At 49.0% G+C, this 22,775-nt stretch overlaps 1 protein-coding gene across 3 annotated transcripts in view; it reads left to right on the top strand.

Annotated features, from left to right (window-relative positions):
• EVL (Enah/Vasp-like) overlaps positions 1-22,775 on the top strand; it is a 140,588-nt gene that overhangs the window by 37,422 nt on the left and 80,391 nt on the right. The gene's annotated exons all lie outside the window — the stretch shown is intronic.

The following is a 22,775-nucleotide window of genomic DNA, read 5'->3' as shown; positions in this document are numbered from 1 at the left end:
AAGTGCAGCGTGGGTAATTGGTTTGCCGGTTTGGTCGGGGGCACATCGACTGAGGACCCCACCTTGTGCCTCTCTCGAGCTGCCGTGGATGGTGTAGAGTTAGGAATGCAGAGCAGCAACTGTTTATCCAGAATGAGTCTCCTGCTATCTTTTGTTTTTCTTCCTTTGTCAAACTCATGGAGTCTTCGGCTCTTTTAAAATGCTAATCGTAGCAGTGAAGGTGAAAAATTCGGCAAGTCTGCTGCTTAGTTGAGATTTGATTTGGCCTCTGATTGTTCCCTCATTGTTAGTAGTAATCTCGTGCCTGGCCGGTTTTCGGGGAAGTGCCCTGATGGTGTTTTGTTAGCAGGGTCCTTCTCTGCTTTTGTAAGCTCTCCAGCTGCTGTAATTATCAATGCTCCAAATGAGTCTTTTGTGAATCTTACTCCTTCTCTCTCCTCCACCTCCTCTCCGCGGATTTGTCTCCGGGTATGAATGGGGGCAGGGTGCTCCAACAGAGATAGTTTCTAAGAAATGAAAATAAAGGAGGCGGAATGGGAGGGTGATCTGATCATCGTGTGCAGGTTTCCACCTTTCGGAACATGGACGCGAGTGTGTTTGTGTGTGTCTCCTTTGGACACCCAGCAGCCTCTCATTTCTCAAATGGAATTTTGGTCTATTTTAGAACAGAGTGTAAATAGCATATCGATGGGCAGGGGGTGGGTGTGTGGGGACCTCAGCTCTGTCTCTATAGGCTTCTTTTTTTTTGTTCCTTCTGAAGGACGTTGCTGCAATAGACATCAAAATGATAGTGGAATAAGCACCTTTCATTATTTGTAAGAGGAAATTAGAGACCTTTTAATCAAAATCAAGGGAGTGGATGAGAGGATCCCCAGATTTGCATGAAGAAAAGCAGAGCTGGAAAGATTGTCCCCCACCCTTTCTGTAAACTTGGAGCTCTGGATCTAGGAAGTTATCCTTTGTTTAAGAGAGTGTCTCTGCATGATTTCTAATGCACTGGGTTGTGAAAAGGACATTCTTTCCGTGCGGTAGCATGCTCTATTGACATGGGCCTGTGCCCTTACACAGTGACCAGCACTTACTGTTGTATTGTAGCTCCATTAGATAACTAACAAGAATTTGTTTTAAGCATGACATGTTACGGTGGATAGGTCCGTGGAGAGTGAGTCAGGAGTCCCGGGTTCTAATCCCAGTTTGAAAAGTAGTTTTTCTGATCTGCTGAGAAGTACAGAGGAGTTTGGGGGATTGTAGAAAGTAATATAATTGGGAGGTTCATATCTTATTGTTAGTATTGATTCTAGATGGAGGACGCCTTTAGCTAACTGCCTGAGCAGAGCTTGAAGCCAGCTAGCTGTTCACCTCCTTGCCTGGTTAGGGAAGAGGGTTGTGTATCCACAAGCCTGTCCCACTTTGCTGAGCTCCTAGCCCAAAGCTGGGTCTGATGAGTTGGAAGGGGGTGAGGTTGAAGGCTGCTGTACTGCTGAACTGAGAAAGTGGGAGGCCATCTGTAGAAAGTAGACCAGAAGGGGGGAGGTCTGTTACCTGTGCTTCCAGCTTTACCTCAGCTGGCCCTGAAGAACTTTGCCGGGTCTGATTGTATTCTGTGACTGCTGCACGGACCAGACAAATGGTTTTCTTCTTTAGTCACAGGCCAAGTGGTCGTGGTGGGGTGACACAGGCTCTATCGAGGAACTTACTAGCTTTTTAGCTTAGGTCAGGGTGACGCTCAAGGTCTAGCCTTCAGCAGAATCACCTGCAGAGCCCATGAAAACCGGCATTGCTGGGCCCCCCTCCCAGAGAGGCTCAGATTCAGCAATAGGTCTGGAGTGGGCTTGAGGATCTGCATTTCTAGCAAGTTCCCAGGTAATTCTGACGCCGTAGGTCTGGTGACCAGACTTTCAGAACCATCGCCTTGGGGAGAGCAGACTGTCATTACTAAGATGGGAAGTCTGAAGCAAAGGCAGGGAGGTACAGGGAGGAAAGAAATCCAGAGCCAGAAGCCGCAGATCAAGTTCAGGCAGATGGACCAGAAGCAGGCATGCTCGTGGGAGTTGATATTCCCAACAGCCCCCTCCTCCTGGGTAGGTCTGAGTTGTGGAATTGGTTTATAACCTAGCTTCTGCCATGCACGGCCTGTGTGGACTTGTCAAGTTTCTTTATCATTTTTTAAGAAAGTCTATAATGCTGTTAGAATTAAACGAGATGGCATGAACTTACTTTATACATTATGTTGTTCTTTCTCTGTGAGTACAGTGGTGGAGAGGACCTGGGGCAGCTCTGTCAGCTTAGGCACACATGTCTCCGGGCCTCAGGGATGCACATACTCCTCCATGCACTCACCCCAACCCTGACAGCACACGGGCTACGTTCACTTTGATGGACACACGGACACACCGTTGTTCTGTATTCTATTCTGTATTCTGTAGACTATGAGTTCCTTGAGAGCTTTCGAGTCTCCTGTGTTTTTAACTTTGTCTCCTTTGTGCCTAAAACTGTTTGATGCACAGTAAGGCCTTACTAAGTAAGCAGTTGACACAGGTCGTTTTCATAAGGAAGGAGAAACAAGCAAGTGACCCGGCTAGCTCAAGGGCAGCCTGATGTAGGTGCTGGCTGCCCAGCGAGTGCGCTAGTTCGGAAGAGCATGTCGAAAACCTGACAGCTGACCTCCTGAGAAAACTGGGAAGTGTCCTCAGCGCACCCTGGCTGCTGGAGTGCCAGAGAACTCGGTCACATTTCCTAAGGAATCTCTGCGGATGATCTCACTCTAGAACGTGCAGATGATTGTCATGATTTGCCGGGCCCAAACCACACAATTGCAGAATCCTGAGAGCGTGAGTGGTTGGACCAGTGTTTTCCAGATGGTTAGAGCCTTTTTTTTTTTTTTTTTTTTTTTGCCTGCCATTGACTTCAAGACTGTATTGTTCCAACACTAGGCAAGCTGTTCTAGCTGGCTTTTGTGGTAGACACACTTCACCTGTGTTTTTACCTTTTTAAGAAAAACTTGCTACATGAGACGCTCACTGGATTCATAGTTTAGTACACATTTACCAGTTCCAACAGACGGCAGAGACCGCCTTCTGAGCACCCCTAGAGACAGCTTTGTGGAACACTTTGTAGTTTTCTTTCCCCTTCTAGACCCAGAATGGAGACTACATGACTTGCCATCCCCAGAATAAACAGTTTTAAATGTGATTTTTGGCTCCGTAATCTCCCAAGGGAGAGTGGAACCCAAATCAGAAACCACTGTTTCTCAGAATTCCTGATACTTGTTCTGATTTATTTCTAGAAGGAATGTGGTATTCCAGCTCCAAGATCTAAAATCCACAGTTGGAATGTGTCAGTCACCTGAAAACAGGAAGTCACTACTGCGAGTCTGTCTGCTTCATGGAAGCAAACTCCAGCCACGCTCTTTCTTTATTCAGATTCATATCTAATCTTGGGAAGTGTTTTAACTTTTCTTGCTCTTTCACTGCATTATGGAAATGAGTCAAAATGAGTGGTAGGGGCACCTGGGTGGCTCAGTGGGTTAAGCCTCTGCCTTCGGCTCAGGTCATGATCTCAGGGTCCTGGGATCGAGCCCCACATCTCTGCTGAGCAGAGAGCCTGCTTCCTCCTCTCTCTCTCTCTGCCTGCCTCCCTGCCTGCTTCTGATCTCTGTCTGTCAAATAAATAAATAAATAAATAATTAAAATTAAAAAACAAAAAATGAGTGGTATCAGGGAAGACCTGAAGTTCGAGCCAGGATAGCCCACCCAATGTGGAGCCCAAGCCGGCCTTCACCCCTCTCATTTCCTGGGCCCTGCAGTCCACCAAAGAGACCTGTGTTTCAGTTCAGTGACTGTCAGCACTGCGGCGAACAATTAAGCCTCACCAACGGGAGATGGGGACTGGGCTGGCCAGGGATGGGGAAGGCGTAGGGCTGGATCGGTGCGTGCCTCTCTGCCCCACACAGCACTGGTTTCTTCGCCCATGGTGACTCTGAGCCACATAACATCAATGAAAGCAGAAGCTCAGGGAGACGGACAACCCAAACATATACCTCCCGCCCCGACATTTCCCCGCGCTCGTCCGTCTTCCCTGCTTGGTCGGTGTTGCTGTCTGGGAGTCTCGGGGGCATCTCTAACTTAACACAGCGAACACTGTTCTCATGGCTTTTCCTAAGCCATACCTTCCTTAGTTGTCCACAGCCCAGCCTTCCTTCTGACTGCTCAGTCATCCCTGACTCCATTTTTCTCCGTGTCTGAGCCATCACAGGGAGTTCTTCCACCTCAGAGTATGCCCTGTGTCCCACCCCTTCTCAGTGTCTCCAGTGCCACCAACCTGGTCCACGCTGCCACCATCTCACACCCAACTCCCCGCCATGGCCTTGGAACCAACCTCCCAGCTTCCCGTCTGCCTTGTCCTCCTGCTCCCGGTTCTTCACTTGTTTTTCTTTATAAAATGTCAAATCAAGTGTCAGTCTTGCGCTCAGAACCTTCCAGTGGCTATCTGCCTGCCTGCACATGCCCCAGCTCTCAGGGTAACTTGCCGGCCTGCTTACCCTGGCCCCGTCGGCACCATATTCCGTCTCTGACAGCGCCATGTGTCCTTCACACCCTCTGTCACGCCAGCCTGTTCTTGAGCACACCAGGCGTCCTCTCCCCCGGCCTCTGCTCTCGATGCTCCAGCGGTGTTCTTCCTTATCTCCTGGAGTCTCTGCTCGGTTATGGCCGCGACTTCTCTTTTTAAGGTGCCCCCCCAGCAGGCACTCCCTGCCCCCTTACTCAGCTTTTTCTTTTCACCAGACCACATACCACCGTCAATGTGCTGTGGATTTTAATTTTGTGTTTGTTTATTGTTTGTCTCTCTTTAGCAGAATGTAAGTGCCACAGGTAGGGTTTTAAAAAATCTATTTCTGAGAGGCGCCAGGGAGGCTCAGCCCATTAAGTGTCTGCCTTCGGCTCAGGTCATGATCCTGGGGTCCTGGGATCAAGTCCGGCATCGGGCTCCCTGCTCAGCAGGACCCTGCTTCTCCCTCTACCTCTGTGCCCTCTCTGTCTCTTTCTCCCTCTCCCTCCCCCTCTCTTAAATAAATAAAATCTTTAATAAAAATAAAAATCTATTTCTGTTCAGTGCTATATCCCTAGTGCGTTGCTCATGGCAGGTATCTAGTAAATACTTACTAAATGAATGAAAGAAATGAAAACAGACCCTCAGACAGGTTGGGTAATTTGTGTGAAGTCACCCAGCAAGGTCTAGTCAGTTTCATTCCAGTTCATCTTCCCAGACACTCTGAGCCTGCAATGCCATCGCATGAACTGACCTTCTGTCTTCCAGCTAGCACACCTTCCTGAGTCTCTCCAGTGGGCCCGGAGCCGGTTGTCGCCTGGCTCTTGGCACCCCTCCATGTCTGTGGAGAGTAGAGAACAGGAGGAGAGGACCCCTCCAGCTAGGGTGGAGTAGACCGCCCCTTGTCCTGCCTCCTCCGACCCTCCATCCCGGCTCTCTGCAGTACTTACTAGAGGTTGATTGTACAGCAGTGTTTCTTTCACACCGTTCTGCCCTCCTGTGGTCTGAGCTCTTGGCAGTCAGGGAGCACAGCTCCATCCTCTTTTATCACTACCGACTTAGGAGTGAGTGGGAACACTGTCCGTAAGATTGACATTGCAGGTATTAAGATAATTCGAATTACGTACGTCACATTCCCTGAGAGGAGCTTGTGATCACACTGTCTGTGGTCCCCCAGGGTCTATTAGAACGCACAGCTGTGTGGGTCTCTAACAGGCAAGAGCAGGAGCACCTGGTTGGAGGAAGTAGTGGAGGAGGGAGAGTTCAGGAGAGAGAAGTAGGACAGGAGAGCGGAAGGACGGACAGATTGCATTGACTTGACAGTTTTGCCTAGTGCTGGACTAGCCACAGCAAAACGTTATTTTGGGAAACACTTTAGCTGTTGAATGGCAAAGCAGACATATTTAAAAGCATCAGTCTATCCTCCCTTATTAAGTAAGTATTAAAATTATTGTTGAGTTTCCTCAAAGAGAGGCAATATCATGGTCTGGAGTCCAAAGGCTTGGGTTCAGTTTATATAACATAAACTTAAAAGCTGTGATCTTGGGCAAGTCACTTTATTTCTCTAGGCCTTAGTTACTTCATTTATAGGAAAAGGGCTATTTTGAGGATAATATATAGGAAAGAAGTATGTAAATGACAAAATTTTGCTATAATGTTTGTATTTTCTATTTTGTAATTAGTGGACGCTTGATCAGTTAATATATGACTGGCCCAGAGGTTACTTTTTAAAACAGTCCTGATTTCCGTTACCCATTTTTTGTTGCTTAGCATTGTCATAATCTCTTATGTTAAACACAACGGAACAACACTTGGAGGATAGACTTAAACTGGACTCATTACCCAGAGGAATGTGTCCCAGAAGAGGATGCCAGCCTGGATCCTTGGGCTTCTTGCTGGCTGTGGAGGGTACTTGCAAAATCATCTCCCAGCTGTGTAGGTTCTGAACACTTCGTACATGTCTTTGGGAAGGAAGGAGGATGACCGTTCACTGAAAAAGCACTTCCTCAACATTTACTAAATAGAAGCTGTAGTAGAAACTGCAAATGTGCAGACATTTACTGTCCTGAAAAGGTGCTGAACCAACACCAGCAGTACAGAGTGGGGTAGCCAAAGACAAATGCACTTGGAAAAGTAAGGTGAATTTCTTAGGGACACTGATGAGGCACATGAGGAAGAGGAGGGTATGGTTTTGCTGTATGGACTTAAGGGGGACTTTTAGGAGGACCATGTCTTAAGTGTGTCCTGGAGAAGTATGGGGTGTGGGTGGATGAAAATCAGAATGGGGAGCGGGCTACAGTGTGTGCTCCCAGCCACGCTTGGACTGAAAAGCAGAGATTTTTCTCCTTCTCAGAGTAACCAAGGTCTGTTTTGTCTTTTCTTCACGATTGGTGACTTTCTGCCCTGAAGTTCACTACTTTGTGGAGGTAAACCCTTTTCACCCTCAGGGTGTATGTGACATTCAGAGAAGCAGAGCTGGCCCTTTGGCTTCTCCACTAGTCTTAACTACCGTGAGCAAGTTACTCAGACCCTTTGTGCTCTGGTTTGCCTGTCTGTAAAATGGGGGTATTGCCTACCTACCAGAGCTATGCTGTTGATTAAAGGACATTACTTACATGCAGCCTCTAGCAAGGTGCCTTAGCAGATACTCAGTAAATTAATTTCTTTAATCTCCCTTAAGTTACAGAGCATTTAATTAGACCCTCATCCTGGGCTAGAAATTGTACAGGAGCCAGGAGAGAGGACTGCCACACCATGAATGGAGCACCTCCCAGAGAGGGCAGACTCATAGTGTCAGAAATCAGGCCTTGGAAGATAACCAACCCTGTTGGTTGAAATGTTTATGCCACAGCGAACCAACCATGATGTGACTGATCGGCTGCATGCCTGGACCCAGGCTTGGTCCGCTCACAGGTTCATTGGTCTGAGAGATTCATTAAATTCCTTGCAGTTGACAGACTGAGAGTCTGGTGCTTTCTGTCTAATTAGGCTAGCAGAGCTGGAGCCCACCCTGAGTGTGGACATTCCTTCAGTGCCCACATGCTCCGGCCATAGCTGAGAACTCATTGTTTTGTACCCCTTGGGGTTGTAGCTCTTGATTTCCGGAGCCTGCCGTCAGAAATAATGCTGTTGAGGGAACGTGGGCTGCTTTGGACAGGTGCGACGTGTGAGGTCTCTTCCATGGGGGCGGGGAGCAGAGTGAATTACAGACAACAGAGTGGCGAGCACCTTTCTAACAAGAAGGAGTTGTTGCCCACCTGACAGGACACGTTGGAAAGGGGCTTCTGTTCTGTTGGGCGTCAGGAGAAACTACTGAAGATCCTCACGTCGAGGATTTTGTGTGCTGGTTCTCGACTGAGAGGGCCCATCAAGGTCTAAACACAGGGGTCCAGGCTGCACCTCAGCCCTACCGAGTCCAGATTTCCAGACGTAGAACCGAGACACATGCCTTGTGTCAGCTCTGCCCGTAATTCTGAGGCACCCTCACTCCCAGCTAGAGTTTGCAGGAGGAATTGAGCTCCGGAGGCTGGAAACCCTCAGCTCTAGGGATACTGTGTTGTACTGGGTAAGTCCCTTGTCTTGCCTGGGATTTAGTTTGTTCCCTCAGGAAAGAGAATCATATTTCGTTTACAGAGATGGGGTCAGAGAGAATAGGACGATGGCCATATGGGAGCTTTGGAAAGTTGAGAGCCCCGGACCCGGAGACGTACGAACTCAGAACCCAGGTGTGCACTGAGTTAAAACTCGGGAACCCAGGTGTGGCCGGTGTGTGTGGCCGGTACAGACTACAGCATTGGTCCGCACTGAACTGCCGCTGGTTCGTGGTCTCTCTTGGGTTCGGTAACTGCACGACTCGTCGTTTGGCTGTGAGGAGTTCATCTTGTGCTTTTTTACAAGCGAGAGGAATGTTTTCACTCCGTCGGCGGGTTCAGAGACTGCGGAATGCCACCCTTGATCCGGCTGTGCGTTCTTCATCATCTCGTCCCTCCGTCTTCGTCGGCACAAGCGCTGGAAGGGAAGGCGACCTGCGTTTCCTTGGGGAGCCCCGGAGAAAACAAGAAACCCGGGAGCTCCTCCATCTTCGAAGGTCCCGGCCCCTGTTGGCCACTGGTACGCAGGCCGCATGCGGGGGTGCCGGGAAGGGACCAGTCGTGGGAAGACGGGCCCTCTGGGGCGCCCTCGTGAGTGTTCGCAAGTTGTGGCCTGGTGTCCGTCTTTCCCTGGATGCAGTAGTTCAGAAGCTGTGTATTAAGTCGAGATAGAGCCTTCTTGAGGGAGATGGGAGCGGAGTAAAACTGTGTGGTGAGGGGACTTTATGATGACCAGAACACCCAGCAGACTCTGATTTAGAGAAATCTTTGTACTCGGTGATGAAATTCCTTTTCCCGGAGAGAGGATGCTTCTATAGTCAGAAACCTGGAGCCCTTCCAAAGCCCCAGTGGAGCAAAGACCTGGAGCTTTATTATTCTCCAGCTTACTGAAGTCAGGAAGGTAGAGATGCCCAAGGTAGAGGAAAGTAGACGCATTTTGCTGTAGACAATAGCCTCTTTTCCTGCTGTTGGTTGGAACATTCATGATCATCAGATCCTGCCGTGAACCAAGTGGGAACCAGCTCCTCCCTGCCCTGACCGAAGACTTTGGCTCTACCGGCTTCAAGAAGGCCGCGGACGGAGGGGAAAGTGTCCACTACTCTGGGGACCAGGTTGTGCGATCACTCTGTCCACTGCCAGTCCGGCTTCTCTCGTCTCCTGCACGTGGAGCCCTCCACGGCCTGCTGCAGGCTCTCCTAAAGCTCAGCTCCCAGGAACCTTCCTGCTGCCCCAGCAGACCTGGCTTGGATATAGCCCTGCACGCACCACCTTGCTTCCCCATCCACAGCCTTTGTTGTCTGCCCGTGAAGTCCTTTGAAACCTAGCCCTGTGCACACTCCCTTTCCTGACCACTTTATCCACACAAATTTCTCTGTTCTTCCTAAACTCCTGTATAACACTTGAGGTCCATCGCTCATAATCCGGTATTTAATCTTTCTCAGTCTTACTTATTTGCTTGACTAGAGTGAGGGTTACTTGAAGGGAGAAAGAATGCTTGCTCCAGCTGCCTCCCATTTGTCACACTTTAGGGAGTCTGGGTGCATCGTGCCTTCTCCGCACCTTTTATTACCTTTCTCTTTAACCTCCTGCCGTCTGCCAGTCGTTGTTAAAGGCCCTGGAGGGGGACATGCAGTAAAGAGGACCATTCCGGGGGCGCCTGGGTGGCTCAGTGGTTTGGGCCTCTGCCTTTAGCTTAGGTCATGGTCTTGGGGTCCTGGGATCGAGCCCCACATCATGCTCTCTGCTTGGCAGGGAGCCTACTTCCCTCTCTCTCTGTCAAATAAATAAATAAAATCTTAAAAAAAAAAAAAATTCCTGCCTTCCTTGTGTCTGTTCACTTGGCAGCATGGAGGCCTGATTCGGATTCGGAAAGAGCTACTGAGTCCAGTGAGTGGGACCTGCTTTCGAAGGAGCAGAATTGGTCTAGGCAGTAGATCGGCAGGAAGGCCTGAAAGTGCTAGGTGGTAGATTTCCAAAACTGTCGGGATTTACAAAAGTGTATGAGCTAATAAAAATGCATGTGGGGCTTAAAATGCCCTCACGTATTTGAATGAAATATTTCTGACCCTCCTGACTCCCGTACACACGAGATCCCGCGCGTGTATTGCAGGCCCTTCTGTTGCCGCCCCCCGTTTTCCCAGTAGGCCTTCGGGCTGGGGGTTACCATTACCGGCTCCCCTCGGAGGCACCCCAGTAGATTCTGAGAGGCTAGGGTGCTTTCCCAGTGTCAGACTTGTGCTTAGCTGGCAAAGCTGGAAATTGGATCCGAATCTTCACGCTAAAGAGCCAGTGCTCGCTTTGTCATTTCGTAGCTGCCTCCACCCTGATTTCGTAAAACAAGGAGAATCGGTCAGGTTCTCTAGCGATGTTTGTCTTATATACTGTTTCACGGAGGAAATGAAACGGCACCTTTATTGAGCCTTAACTATGAGCACCGCAACCTGCTCGGCACTTCCTATGCATAAACACATGTACCACTGTCCTCATAAGGATCCTGGGACAGAGCTGCTGTTTCACAGATAACAGAAACGGAGGCACACGCCAGCTGAATCACAGAAGCAGCCTCACACGGAGCTGGTGTCTGAACCCAAGCTCATCGGTCTCTGGGACCTGTGCTTTTGACTGCCATCCTAGTCATACAGAGGCTTCACATGGGACAGGAGTTCCGTGGTCAGTTGTTTGAGAAGAACTGTGTACCAGCCCCCCTGGAAGAGCCCAGCACACAGTAACACGAAGGCTCTGGGAAGTCCCATGGGATGGGACTTTTGCCTCTGGCTTTCCCACATACGTGTAATGAAGGAACTTTTATTGCCTAACACTTGGTTTTTAGTTGACACTCTGGAAAATCGTGCTGCAACAGAGGGAGATTCAGAGCCTGGAAATTAGAAATGGGAGGCACGGTTCAGGGCAAAATCTGTTAAGTGAAAGAAGTTAAAAGAAGTCTCATACTGCATGAATCCAGGGTCCTGCTCTTATTGGCTATTCATTTTTTTTCTTTGGGGGTCTCTCTTGCCCTTCCTGTAAAAATGGGATCATTGTGAGGAAAATTGGGGTTGTTTTTTTTTTAAAGAATTTATTTATTTATTTGACAGAGAGAGATCACAGGTAGGCAGAGAGGCAGGCAGAGAGGGAGGAGGAAGCAGGCTCCCCGCTGAGCAGAGCCTAATGCAGGGCTCGATCCCAGGACCCCAGGATCATGACCTGAGCCGAAGGCAGGGGCTTTAACCCACTGAGCCACCCAGGCACCCCGATAATTGGGATTTTAGATGCAGAAATGCTTTGTAAACAACGAAACTCAAAAGTTGTTGTTTTTAGGGCGCCTGGGTGGCTCAGTGGGTTAAGCTTCTGCCTTTGGCTCAGGTCAAGATCTTAGGGTCTTGGGATCGAGTCCTAAGTCGGGCTCTCTGCTCAGCAGGGAGCCCTGCTTCCTCCTCTCTCTCTCTCTCTGCCTGCCTCTCTGCCTACTTGTGATCTCTGTCAAATAAATAAATAAAAATCTTTTTAAAAAAATTTTTTTAAGTTGTTTTTAATTGTTATTTACCAGTTCATTTCTTTCCTGGTACCTTAGCATGGCCTCTCCCAGCTGTTTGAAGGACAGTTAACAGTTGTTGGATGAGTGAGTGGATTTTGCCTTCTTTGTCTCTGGGTTCTATAACTGGTGTATTACAACTGATTTTTTTTTTCTTTCAGTTTTATCAGGATCTAATTGACATACAGTGAATCTTCTTTAAAAATGATACTTTGAAAAAAATGACGTTTTGTTCCTTGAACTTTCCTTCTAAATTGTGTTTTTGCTGGTTTCTATGTTTTTGGAGTTTAATGAAATCATGCAGTTGGAAAATCAGGAACCACGTTGCTCTCATTCACTTTGTTGTACCCCAAGTTGGACTGCTAAGGCAGTTTATTTTGTATTTTTCTGACATGTCCCTGGCAGCAAGAAATTTTTTGGACAGTTCCAAAATGGTAAATTTCATTCAACAGCATGCATGTGTTGGTTTTGTTGTTGTTGGGTATTTTTTTTTTTTAACACTGCTCATTTCCTCAGATGTGCCCATCTGCGTGTGTGTTTTTTAAAGGAATTTCTAATGTGTCACACTCTTGATGTAATTACTCTTGATGTTTCCTCTTTTCAAAGACTGTCGGGAAGAGAAACTTGCAGCAAGTTTGCATGCCAGTGCAGTTCCTTCTGATGGAGAAAGAGGTGAGGGCACTCTTTACCTGGTTCAGATTGGTCATTTGTTTCTTAGCCCTGGCCAAAAGAGACAGGGAGGAGTTTAAGACCATCTTGATAGGTAAGATGGTGTGCAAAGATCTAGAAATTAAACAGAAGTGAGCAGCGAGCAGATCCTTCCTTAGACCACCACGGCTCTTCCGCCTACAGAGAGACGGTGTGGCAGCAGCCTATTTGGAGAGGAGGGTAGGGTGGAGGGGCCCAGCGTTCCACCCCCAGCAGTCTGAGCGTCTGTGTGGTGTGCACGGTCCTAGCCCCTCACCCCTGCTTCGGTGTGGCACACCCCTGGGCCCGAGCCTCCTGGCCATGGAGATTTGGGGGGCAGGTCTGTTCTCCAAGAGTCCTCAATGGCACTTGGGCTAGGACTGTTAGGAAATGTGGTGTTTCCTGTGTTTTGTTTTGTTTTGTTTTGTTTTTCTGGGATCAAGAGCTATTGGGACCAAGGGATTTTAAGTCCCTGGCCACCAGCTTTTGAGGAAGAGTGAGAATGAAGCTGACAGAGAGGGAGGCAGAGGTCGGTGATGGCCAAAGACATGGAGTTCTCATGGCGTCATTGACCGTGTACTTCAGGCTCTTGGCTCTGCTGAAGCCAGACTTAGTCCAGAGCCTTTATTTATTTTTTTCCCGCTAAAAAGAAATTCCATCTTTCCCCATTAGTATCTGTCAGAACCTAGAGAATCCCAAAGAATATACAGGACTGGGGGTGCCTGGGTGGCTCCATGGGTTAAAGCCTCTGCCTTCGGCTCAGGTCATATTCCCAGGGTCCTGGGATCCAGCTCCGCATTGGGCTCTCTGCTCCACAGGGAGTCTGCTTCTTCCTCTTCTCTCTCTCTGCCTGCCTCTCTGTCTACTTGTGATTTCTGTCTGTCAAATAAATAAATAAAACCTTTAAAATATATATATATATATATATATACAGGACTATGCAAGATAAATGAAGAGCAGATGAAAATTCTATCACTTTTCTCTTCAGGGAGGTGACCATCCCTTCCATCTTCAGAATTGCCAGACCATATTTACAGTTTTGTATCCATCTGGATGTTTAACTGAGGTCTGTGGTCTGGGACCCTGTTTTGGACTGAATTGAGTCCTCCCCAAATTCATAGGTCGAAGCTCCTAACCCCCTAGTGTGACCATATTTGTAGATAAGTAGGTAATGAAGCTTAATTAATCAGATAAATAGGTTAATCAAGAAGGTCATTAAGGTTAAATGAGGTCATGAGGGTGGGACCCTGATCCAGTAGGATTGGTGTCCTTACAAGAAGAGATGCCAGGAGTGCTTGCACACAGAGTAGAAGGTGTGAGAGGATATAGGGTGAAGTGGCATCTGCAAGCCAAGGAGAGAGGCCTTAGGGGAAACCAGCCCTGCTGGCACCTTGATCTTGGGCTTCCAGCCTCTAGACCTGCGAGAAAGTACATTTCTGGGGGGCTTAAGCCCCCCAGTCTGGTGTTCTGTTATGGCAGCCTGAGTTGAGTAAGACCATTAGAAGAAAGAAAGGTACCATTAGAAGGAAGAAAGGCTGTTCAGGGTACTCAGGACCACATCTGAGGGACAGCTCATGAAGGGCTGCAGGGGAGCGCTTTGAGGAAGGAAGGGCAGGTTGAGAGCCAGCAGAGCCGCTTGGGTAAGCTCTGGCTCAGAGCTTGTTTAGACGCAGTGTCTGCTTCTCACTTTCCTGAAGCGCACTTTTCAGGGTCCCTGAGGCATTTCCAGTGGGAAAGAGAGGTGACACTAAGTGCCCTCTGTGTCCAGGCAATACATAGTTATCTTCTTTTATCCATTCAGAGCTAGACCTGAGGATGCAGCTGGGATAGCTTCTGTTGACTCAGCCATGAAGTGCCCAGAGCTCATTTACAATATACTAAGTGACACCATACTCAGCTAGTTGGAGATGACCTCCCTTTTACAGATGAGAACAAACCTAGAAAGGGTCAAAACTTGGTCATGGTCACCAGGGAAGTTAGTAGCAGAGCCAGGACTAGAACTCACATCTACTAATTCCTATTCTGTTGCCTTTCTTCCCTGGCCCCATAACACGGGGAAAGTATGGACCAGGGAAGGCTGTGCAGAAATCAACCCTGGATAGGATGCCTGTGGATGGAGAGCTGAGGGCTGGATCCTGGGCACCTGCTGAGGGAGCCAGAGGCACTGGCGACCAGCTCCGTACGTTTAATAAAGCACCATACTGAGCATGCCCTGTAGAATTAGGAGAAGAAACCAGAAATTTAAAAAAGTTGTGGCCGGTGGAAAGAATTGCTAAGCATGGGCAAAGCTAATACAGCAGGTCTCAGACTAACTGATCTTAATCCTGCTGTTCTCTGGGCTGACATTTCCAGCTCTGCTGGGCTGCAGACGGATGAACGCCCTGACCTGCCATATCAAAGAGCAGGGGCGAGGCGGTGAGGGACTGAGGCCAACGGGCATGGTAGGCCAGTACCACCACCCCTTTAATGCCCATTTGGTCATGACCACCAGGGCTGTGACACATTTGCATTTCACCTGCCCCTTTAAACATTTTTTCTTTTTAATAAGTTCTATTAATTGAAAAATTAATAACAGCTCAAAATAAAGAGCTCAAACAGAATAATACTAGAACCTCCACTGAGATCCTTAAGGACTTGGCAGAGGCCCCCAGCCGGGGTGGGAAGCTGTCTGGGCTGGTCTCAGGCACAACTTCAGACCCTGTGTGCCCTGGGATTTCAGTGTGTGTGTGTGTGTGTGAGAGAGAGAGAGAGAGAGAGAGATGCTGTCATGAAAGAATATGGCTGTGTTTACCCACAAGGATTAGAAATTCGGTAGCAAGTTTTAGTTTCTTGATACTTTCACGACTTCCTTTGGGTTATGTCAAATACAGCAAGGACTGTCCCCTCACGTAACAGTTTAGAGAAGGAAATAATCATTAACCAGGACACCGACTGAGCTATGAGATGTGCAGGAAAAACAGATGGTGAAGAAGAGTCGGGCTTTTCGGAGAACCCACAGATGATAAACGCTGTTTAAACAGGGGTCCTCGCCTACCCCATAATTTCAGGTTTTCTGGCTTTCCCACCATTGGTTAAGATGAAGTTCAGTCATTTTCGGATTGCAACAATCTTGTTAGGCTTCATAAGGTGGAACTTGAGATAAAATGAGTAACGTGGGTGTGCAGCACAGATAGAAGAAGAGCAGCGGAAGTGTCCGGGAAATCCATGCGAGAAAGTTCCAGAGAAACAGTCATGGTGAGGCCCGTCCCCCACACAGGGGTGGCCAGTGGTTTCCTTGCCGGGAATCAGCTGGCGTCTTAGCCCATCTCTTCTTTCTCGCTGTGCGTCTGGGGGTGCGGCCGACCCCGCCGCCTCGCGCTTGGCCTTGATGGTCTCTGGCCCCTGAGCGCACTTGCCTGATGCCTCCACACAGAGTGGGCGCGACGCAGGCACTTTGCTCCCCTCTGCAGACTCCCACAATCTCCATTTGTTTCTCTGCTTTCTCTGTCCTGCTTGGTTTTGAGCACTCTGAAATTATTGTACTTGTTCCTCTTCTGAGCTCCTCCTTCCTCCTTGATGGTGACACACCGGGCCGTTCCTCCTCCGCCCGCGTCCTCTCCCTCTGGCTAGACCGGCCTCCCGCTTTGGGCTGCACTCGGGCTACACCTGTTCCTCTTGGATTCTCATTCCTTCTAGTTCTGTTTTCCACTCGTTTTGACTTGCGGCGCTCGGGCACAGAGCAGGCAGAGGGTGGCTGCTCACAGCTCTTCAGAAAGCTCACCTGGACAAACAGAACCAAACGGTAAAACACAACCTGACTCCCACACAGTGAACACAGCTCATTCCCAAGAAATTAAGCCTTTTTATGGATCTTCCTGTCCTTTGGCTTTTACAGTTCCCCAGTCTGCACCCAAGTGGGGCTGGCCAGACACCTTCCCTAGCACTTAGGGACCAAGAGGAAAGGTCTCTCTTCGGCGCTTCTCCGCTTCGCCGTTTGTGACCTTTACTGCCCGTCTTCCTCGTTTGTTGGATCCGCAAGTCGTTCTGTGCCTCAGTTTCTTCCTCTTCCAGGTTGGTATGATACCGCACGCAGGTTCCACAGCAAACCAAATAATGTGTATAATAATGATAGATAGGAGAGCACGCTGTAAGGTCACAGTGCTATTGCTGCAGTAATAGTAGAAGAATGTATAATAAACAGTAATATGTGTTTAGAAACTGTTGCACTGTCTTTGAACATGAACATGATTATTACTGACAGTGAAGGCCCTCCTTCCATTGTTCCACTGAACTCTGAGACCAGGAAAGCAATCAGTATTAATTAAAAGGAGAAAGTTACGGTTGGTAGAGCAGAGAGGAAACTTTTGAAAAGACACTGAACTTCTTTCCGGAACTCCTGGTGTAAGATGATGCTCTACTTAGCTGTGAGCCGTAGGGCAAGCTCTTCCCCCAGGCTTGTAATGTCCTCCTTTGAATATGGTGACGGATAACCTCGTCTACTGCACAGAACAGCAGTTTGGATAATTGAATGATGTAATACATCTGAAAGTACTTTGTAGACTGCAAAGTGTGATGCAAACATAAAAAATGCAGAATGTCAGCCAAGGGAGCAATGAGGCAGAGCGTGCCGTGGTACGCAGACCCGGGTTCAGGGAGGCTCAGAGTGGGCTGTAGCTGCTCTCTGAGCCTCGGTCCTCATGTTTAGTGGACATCATGATGACAAATTGAAGGGCCCAGCACACAGAAGGAGCTCAGTAAATGTCTTTAAAAAGAGGTTATAGGGGCGCCTGGGTGGCTCAGTGGGTTAAGCCTCTGCTTTCGGCTCAGGTCATGATCCCAGGGTCCTGGGATTGAGCCCCGCATCGGGCTCTCTGCTCTGCGGGGAGCCTGCTTCCTCCTCTCTCTCTCTCTGCCTGACTCTCTGCCTACTTGTCATATCTCTCTCTCTCTATCTCTGTCAAATAAATAAAATCTTTTTTTTTTTTTAATTTTATTAGCGGTATGTCCTGGATGTGACATTTCCAATTTCAATTGGATATTGCCAAACAGATTTCACCCTGAACTTTGACCCCGTAAATAAATACATCTGACTTAGTGTATTTTCCCTGGCATTTTTGGTGAACTAGTTTTTCATGTGCCAGTTATAATGCCGACTTAGAAAATTCCATCTGAAAGCTTTGCTTTTAATTTGCAGAAAATAGAACATTTCATAAGGTGGAAATTAGATACTCATTGCTGGAGAACATAGAGCAGTGCTGTCCAGCGAAGACAGCACAAGCCACAAATGGGAGCTGTGCGTTGGAGTTGTAGATATTTAGCAGGCCATGTATGCACTGCAGGTGTGCAGCAGGACACACACACGCTTGAGGGTGCACAGGGCACTTGGGAAAGAATGTGCATGAGAGGAGTGCCCAGTACTCGTACCCAGCACAGGCGCCTCTCGTCTTACTGCGGTTCCCTGATACCACAGGTTGTTTTTCCAAATTGGATGTTCGTGGCAATCCTGCTGTCTCCTGGTGCCGTTTTTCAAGAGCTTCACGTTTTGGTAATTCTCACAATATTTCAAACTTTTTCATTATTACATTTGTTATGGTGATCTGAGATCAGTGATTATAACTCGCTGCAAACGCAAATGATGGTTAGCATTTTTTAGCAATAAAGTATTTTTAATTAAGGTATGTACATTGTTCTTGACACAGTGCGGCTGGACACTTCCCGGCCTACAGGAGAGTGTAAACGGAATCTGTGTGGGCATCACGGCGTTGCAGTAGTCACTCGATCGCGGTGGTCTGGAACTGAACCCACAGTATCTCTCAGCGTGTGCCTCTGGCTGCCTCCAGCTGAGGGAGCTGGGATCGGAGGGAGATGTTTTATTCTCTTTTTAGGTTTTTTAAATTTTTACAACATGTAACATTTCTTAAACATAGAGATTTTGTGGGGCGCCCGGGTGGCTCAGTGAGTTAAAGCCTCTCCCTTCAGCTCAGGTCATGATCCCAGGGTTCTGGGATTGAGCCCCACATCGGGCTCTCTGCTCAGCGAGGAGCCTGCTTCCTCCTCTCTCTCTCTCTCTGCCTGCCTCTCTGCCTACTTGTGATCTCTCTCTGTCAAATTAAAAAAAAAAAAATAAAAAGAGATTTTGCTTAAACACGTTCACAAACACACAGAACAACAGCCCCTTGCTCCTGGATCCCACATGAAAAGTGTCCAGACGGCTTTGACCAGAATCTCGGGAAAATAAATGTGGGTTGAGCACACTCAGGCTGGGGCTGCAGAGAGGAGCCAGCATGGGCCCCGCGCCAGCTCACCCAGCCCCTCAGCCCTTTGCACTCCCCCAGCTCCAGCCGTGCCCTGCAGAGGCGCTGGCCGTGGGCCGCCACACAGGCTTCCCAGAGGACAGAACCACGATGACAGACACCGATGGAGGTGGCAGGGGTGTCTGCCCCTGTGTAGGCCCTTTGCGGGGCTCCCAGCGGTGTCTCTTCTGAAGCAGTTTGGGCAGAACCTTGATCATGGGCACATTTCCTGTCGGCAAACTTAGTGTTATAAAGACGGAGATTGGGTGAAAGTAGAGGCGGGGTGTTACTAGTAACAGCTGAAATGTTTCGTGATGAGTGACAGTTTATGAACTCCATGAGGCTCTGGCAAAGGGAGAAGTTGCATTGAGTCACTGTCTAATAGATGACTCTGAGACCAATGACTTCGAGAAGTTTCTGCTGGAGTGTTGTGTGTGTGGACACCCAGTGTGCAGACGCCAGCAAACCTGGGTGCCTCTTGTTAATAGGAAAGATTTTAGTGGCATGTGTCAACGACAGATACGTCGGTTCATAGATTCTGGCCTGGATGATGGGATTTTGTTGTTGTTGTTGTTGCTGAATTTTTAAATCCTGAACTCTGTTGTTAGCTAGATCGAGGCTGATGAGCTGGAAGTGGAATCCACCGGAAGCTGATGGGAGAGAGTACTGCAGGCTAGGAAAGGAGTGCCAGATGGTGGCCGTTGCCCAAAGGACGCACACCTAGGGTCATAGGGAACGTAATTCCCCCTCTTTAAGAAGACCCCCGTAGCTTGTAAGTGAGAATGAGGCCACAGGGACAATTTTGGCTTTGTGGCGGGAACAGTGTATCTCCTGCAGATGGGGACAGTCCCACTCAGTACTCACGGTGCCGTCCGTGTAGGACCCTTCTGGACACACCCATGAGTGTGCTTCCTAAGTGATGGACTGGCGCCCACGGCCCTGCGGGAGTCCACTAGCGTTGGTACAGACCCCGTTACTATGATTAATAAAGCAGAGTTCTCAGCGTCCCATCTCCCTAACAAGCTTCTCTTGCCAGTGAGGTGGTCTACTTTTCAAGAGCCTTTCCCATTCCTTGTTGTATGTAATCTTCATTAGTAGAGTAGCAGGGAAGACACTGAGACTGAGACCAGTCGAGGCTTAGAATAGTTCTGGGGCATCCACACCAGGTGTGCCCCGATGGCCCACGCACCCAGTCCCTCATGTGGCAGAGGAGGGGAGCAAGGCCCTGAAAGGTGACCGGGCTGCCAGAGGCCCTGGAGCAGGTGTGGTCTGTGTCCCACGGCCCAGCACGGGGCTCGCCCCGCAGCACCCTGCCGCAGGCATCTGGAGGCCTGCGGGCCACCACCACCACTGGCCACACGTTGGTGTACCATTTGAAACAGAAATGTCAGCATGAGAGGGAATTAAATTAGGTATCTGTGCAACTGCTTGAAACAGCAGTCTGGAAACTTTGGACAAAGATTTTTTAAGGATTTCGGTTTCTTGAAAAATAATTCATTAACAAAGTGATTTTATTTCCTTTCAGCCCAGACTAAGGAACTACGCTATCGCAGCTGCCCTCCTAGTAATGGTTTTTGTTGGCCATACTTGAAAGTAGTGTCATTGGCTTCAGAACAAGAAAATTTTAAAATAGAATGGACTCCATTCAGAGCGGGCAGTGCTCCTGAGGGCGGTCTTCTGGCTCTGACTGTCGGGATGGGCGGGGGTGCCCAGACTAGCCAGGGACTCTCCTGCCATTAGATCCCTGGTCCTGAGACCCAGGGAGTGGAGCCCAGTCTGCAGGGCCTCTCTGTTCCTACGTCGGTTCCGCAGCTTCTGAGGGCCTGCCCTCCTGTACCTAGTTTCTCCTTTGAGCTCACGGCAAAGTCCCTTCAAGACTTGTCCTGCCCCCTGTGGACCGCAGGCAAGTCAAGGAGCAGGCGTCTGGGGCGGCGCTGGCACGAGGCACCTGCCGCCTGCAGCGGTATGCACCAGGGACTTCTCCCTCTCCTCAGAGCTCTGGGGCCTTGGGTAAAGCCCTGCACTCTTCCAGGTCCAGGAAGTGAGAATATTCATTTCTGCTTCGCCCCATCCCTGGTTGTGATGCACCCAGCTTCTTCAAGTGCAGATCGCTATAGAGCTGAGAGAGGGGGCTCTGTCTGAGAGCAGAAATAGACCGACGGCTGCCCACTTCCTTCCTCTGCTGCTTCCTGTCCCCCCTTTCTCTCTGCCGTCCTCGCTCGCGGCCCTGTCTGGTGCTGGTGCTCCTGCATGGAGACGTGACTTTTTCTTGTCCCGTCAGTCAGCCGTGTTGTCCTCTGTGCTCCTTTCCCGTGCTGCCCAGCTGCAGACCCCTGCCCCTGTCACCTGGGAGACCTGTCTGAGATGCTGGGCCACGGGAGACCTGCGTGCGGGTTTCAGCCCTGTCGTTAACCCACTGCAGCCTTTGGGACTAGTTGCTTCTCATGTGCGGGCCTCAGTTTCCTTCACAGCAGGCTTTCGCGGCCTAGCGCAGTTGACACGGGGTTGGGTGACTCTGTTGTAGGGGCTGTGCGTTGTGGGATAGTGGGATAGTGAGACAGCTTCCTTGAAGCCACTGCTTTGTGACGCAGTAGGGGTCATGGTCATAAAATCAGTGCCCACTCTGCAGACCATTTCCAGTATTAAATACCTTCTGGAACCTGGTGCACTCTCTCCTGCCTTAATCCTCTCTGTCTATACTCGGTCTTCACAGTCACCTTCTCTTCCTGCCCAGACCGGCGAGGCCTAGCCTCAGTCTCCCACCCTGTGCTCTTCTCACCTTCGAACTTGCCACATCGCATTGTCTTCTCGAGAGCAGGGATCTGTTTTCTGGAACTGGATATCCTTGGTGTTTGGCAGCATGCGTGTCCTTTAATCGGTGCCCAACACATGTTTGTTAAATGGATAAATCTCTCACTTGGGTGCAGTGCTTCTCGGTGTGCAAGGCCCTCTGCCTGTCCGTCATCTCCACTGATCTCTCCAGAACTCTGTCCGCGGGGAAGCCCTGGAGTCACTACTTCCCTTTGGAGGGAGCACAGCTCAGAAGGGAAGAAGCGGCCCAGGGAACCTCGAGTCCTTCCTTTCTCCTGCTCCTTGCTGCTCACGTGAGGAGCTTGGGGAGAGACTAGCCTTAAACCAAAGTGTTTTCCTGCTCTGTCTTGCCCTGGGTATGTTAGTACCACTAAATCCGTCAGTGATGTCTGCTCTCCCTGTGTGTCTGTGGTTAACCAGTGGAATGAATTATGGAATGAATCGGTGAATTCCTGGAATGCTCTGAGCCCAGTGTGAGCACTGATGATCTTAAGTAGTTTTGACAACTTTTTCCTCCAGCCATATCCGAATCTCATGAAAGCCAGGTTCACTTCCAGCATAATTAGAGCAGTAGGTGACCCAGAAGCAGCTCAGAGCAGAAATAAAATCTTCAGAAAAGACCTGTCTGATTTGATATCATTTTTTTTCTTATCTTGTCACTGAAAACAAGGGTTGAAATTTCAAAGTGAGGGATCTTTTTCTCTTTTAAAGGCCTCTGAGACAGTGAGCCTGCAAGACTGAAAACCTAAAGGGTCAGAGGAAGCCCGGAGACAGGATTTGCAAGAAGGCATTGGGTTGTTTACTTTTCAGCAGACACAGTGCTGATTAAGAATTTTAACAGATAGTGAACAAGAATCCTGATCTAAGCATCAGGAGGCTTGGTTTGCAAATGCAGCTGTGCAAGCACTGTTTGAAGCCTTGGGCAGATTTCTTTCGGTCACCTGACCTCAGGACTTTCATTTGGCCATTAGACCCAAAGACAGAACGAATCATTTGTTGAACATAGAGCTGACAGGCCATCTTTGGCAATCATGCAAAATCAAAATCAAAGCAAGTCATTTTGTCCAGTCTTCTACAATTGGCTGGATGGCCTATGTCAAACAAAAGTAGTTTTCTCTGAGGCTCCCCCCTCCTGTAAGAAAAAGTGTATCTTATCCATCCCAAGACTCCCAGTACCTAGCACAGTGCATGCTTGTGGCCACTGCCCCTAATCATCTGCTGGGGGTCACATGAAAGAAGGACCCTTTCTTTCCAGGGAGCTCCATTTCAGAGGCCCAGAACAAGTGTTGTTATTTTCGATTTATGTCTCCAGGCTAGACGCCCCATTTTCCTCAGCCT

Source organism: Mustela nivalis, assembly GCF_964662115.1.
Source record: "Mustela nivalis genome assembly, chromosome: 6".
NCBI lineage: Eukaryota > Metazoa > Chordata > Mammalia > Carnivora > Mustelidae > Mustela > Mustela nivalis.
This window is presented reverse-complemented; position numbering and strand designations above follow the sequence as displayed.